At 45.6% G+C, this 3,173-nt stretch overlaps 1 pseudogene; it reads left to right on the top strand.

Annotated features, from left to right (window-relative positions):
* Positions 1 to 2,426: 2,426 nt before the first annotated feature.
* On the top strand, positions 2,427 to 2,546 carry LOC134929834 (5S ribosomal RNA; annotated as a pseudogene).
* Positions 2,547 to 3,173: the final 627 nt, after the last annotated feature.

The raw sequence follows: 3,173 nt of genomic DNA, 5'->3' as shown, positions 1-3,173 counted from the left end.
ACACCAACATCCCCCATATACAGGGTATTGAATCATGCAGAGATCTTCTCAACAACAGCGATGCATATTTTGGACCGCCAGTCTCCTTTCTTATGTTACTCATTGACATCATCCTCAACAAAAATTATTTTCTTTTTGAAAATTGTTTCTACTTGCAGAAGCAAGGGACCGCCATGGGTTCCAACATGGCGCCCTCTTATGCCAACATATGAGCAGGTGCACCTCATTGGTAATTCACGTTTTTGTCACTTTTTAGCCTTTTATGTACGATACATCGATGATTTATTTTTTATTTGGCAAGGCAGTGAAGAACATCTTTTGGAATTCATCAATGAACTCAACGCCCTCCCTGGAACCATCAGATTCAGTGTGACCTTCAGTAAAACACAAATTAATTTTTTGGATGTGACCATCAAAAAGGAGAATAATACATTGCTAACTTCAATCTACAGTAAGGACTCTGACCGTAACACTCTTTTATTGCACTCCAGTTTTCATCCAGCGCCTTTGAAAAAGGGCTTGCCTTTCTCTCAACTGCTGAGGGTGATACGCATCACCTCTAATCCAATGGAATTACCAGGAGCTTTGGAATCTATGTGCCAGAGATTCTTGGACAGAGGATACTCCAAGAATTAAATCAATAATGCTTTATCGCGGATTGAGAAACTTAACAGAACCGAACTTCTACATGTGAAAACTGATCATACCAATAAAGATCGTGATATGCTCAATTTTTCCAGTATGTTCACCGCGGCATCAGCCTTTATACGTAATCGCATTAGGGAACATTGGCATTTGATCTCCAGTGATCCGACATTGAAAAAAGACTTATCTCTAATACCAAGATTTGCTTATAGATGAGGACCAAATCTCAAGGACCTTTTGGTCAAGACAGACTTTTCACAGCGGAAACCTAGACAGATGTCCAATTGGCTTACCACCAAACCGGGAGTATTTAAGTGTACAGGATGTTCGAATTGCTCTTTTCTGATAATAGGCAATCGCTTCAAAAATCCCACTGATGGGAGGGAATATTCCATCAAATATAGGCTGGACTGTAACAGTAGATTTGTTGTTTACATTTTGAGATGCCCATGCAACCATCTGTATGTCGGCAAGACTAGTAGAATGATGAAAGAACGGCTCAGCCAACACCGCTCATCTATCAAGAAGTGCCGAATTGCTACAGACACCTCAAAAGACTTTACTAACTTACCGGTCGCAAGACACTTCAAGGATGCACAGCATACTGTTAACCAGCTCAAATGTTGTATCATTGATCACATACCGCCCCTACAACGTGGAGGTGATCGGGACAGAATTTTGCTATAACGAGAACTACAATGGATACACAGACTTACCGTATTTTTCGGACCATAAGACGCACCTGACCATAAGACGCACCTAGTTTTTAGATGAGGAAAACAGGAAAAAAATATTCTGAACCAAATAGTGTAATATAATACTGTATGGTAGTATATGGGTACCTTAAGAAGGAGGTGAGGGGGGGGGGGAGTCACTTTATTGTGGCAAATGTGTACACAAGGTTCCCCGCATCCAGGCAGCAGCAGCAGTACTTTGGAGGAGGCGAGGGGAGGGAGCGGGGGAGCCACGTGATGCCGCCTCTCAGATGACGGCGAGGCAGCAGCAGCAGTACTTTGGAGGAGGCGAGGGGAGGGAGCGGGGGAGCCACGTGATGCCGCCTCTCAGATGACGGCGAGGCAGCAGCAGCAGTACTTTGGAGGAGGCGAGGGGAGGGAGCGGGGGAGCCACGTGATGCCGCCTCTCAGATGACGGCAAAGCAGCAGCAGCAGACAGGACCCGCCGCTACCCGCACTCGTAACTGCTGCCTCTCCCACCCAGTGCGCTCCCACCCAGCGCATTGAGAGTGCATTGAGAGTGCTCCACAAGGTATTTACTCTGCTCTGTTATTCGGACCATAAGACGCATATTCAGACCATAAGACGCATGTACTTTTCCCCCCACATTTTTGGGGAGAAAAAGTGAGTCTTATGGTCCGAAAAATATGGTAATTGCCTTACTCCAATTGGCCTCAATGAAGATTTTCGTTTAGGTTGTTTCCTGTGACATATTATAGTGAATTTTTGTTGCACTCTGCATTCCGCTGTCTTGTTTAATTTTCTTAGACACCGCCGTGTGTCCTGTCATTGGTGTTCTTTGCATGCTATGTGCTGTCAGACACCGCTGTGTGTCTTTATATATCTAGAGACTCGATCCTGACAGGTCCCCACTTCACTAGCAGTGACACCTTTCCTTTCACCCTCGCTTTCAACATCCACCATGCAGACCCTCTCTTGCTCACTATGTGCAGCTTATTGTCCATCTTTGGTGTTGTATTTAGCAGTAACAGATTCCAGCTGCCTATATGGGATTCCCCAGTAGACAACATATGTTGGTCTAGTGATATTTACAGCCATACCACACTGGCAAACGTCCAATTCCGGCTGATCTTGGAAACTAAGCAGTGTTGGGCCCAGTCAGTACCAGTATCGGTGACGATCTGGGAATACTGGGTGCTGTACATCACTCACTTAATACCACAAGGCAGCGGACATTGGCCCTCATTCCGAGTCGTTCGCTCGGTATTTTTCATCGCATCGCAGTGAAATTCCGCTTAGTACGCATGCGCAATATTCGCACTGCGACTGCGCCAAGTAATTTTACAATGGAGATAGTATTTTTACTCACGGCTTTTTCATCGCTCCGGCGATCGTAATGTGATTGACAGGAAATGGGTGTTACTGGGCGGAAACAGGCCGTTTTATGGGCGTGCGGGAAAAAACGCTACCGTTTCCGGAAAAACGCAGGAGTGGCCGGGGAAACGGGGGAGTGTCTGGGCGAACGCTGGGTGTGTTTGTGACGTCAAAACAGGAACGACAAGCACTGAACTGATCGCAGATGCCGAGTAAGTCTGAAGCTACTCTGAAACTGCAAAGTAGTTTGTAATCGCAATAATGCGAATACATCGGTCGCAATTTTAAGAAGCTAAGATACACTCCCAGTAGGCGTAGGCTTAGCGTGAGCAACTCTGCTAAAATCGCCTTGCGACCGATCAACTCGGAATGAGGGCCATTGTGCATTCTGTGGGTTTTCTCCCCAATAGGGCAGTTTGGATTCTTTTTGAACATATATTCTTATTTATATTGATTGCC

This window comes from Pseudophryne corroboree, chromosome 5 (genome assembly GCF_028390025.1).
Source record: "Pseudophryne corroboree isolate aPseCor3 chromosome 5, aPseCor3.hap2, whole genome shotgun sequence".
Taxonomy (NCBI): Eukaryota; Metazoa; Chordata; class Amphibia; order Anura; family Myobatrachidae; genus Pseudophryne; species Pseudophryne corroboree.
This window is presented reverse-complemented; position numbering and strand designations above follow the sequence as displayed.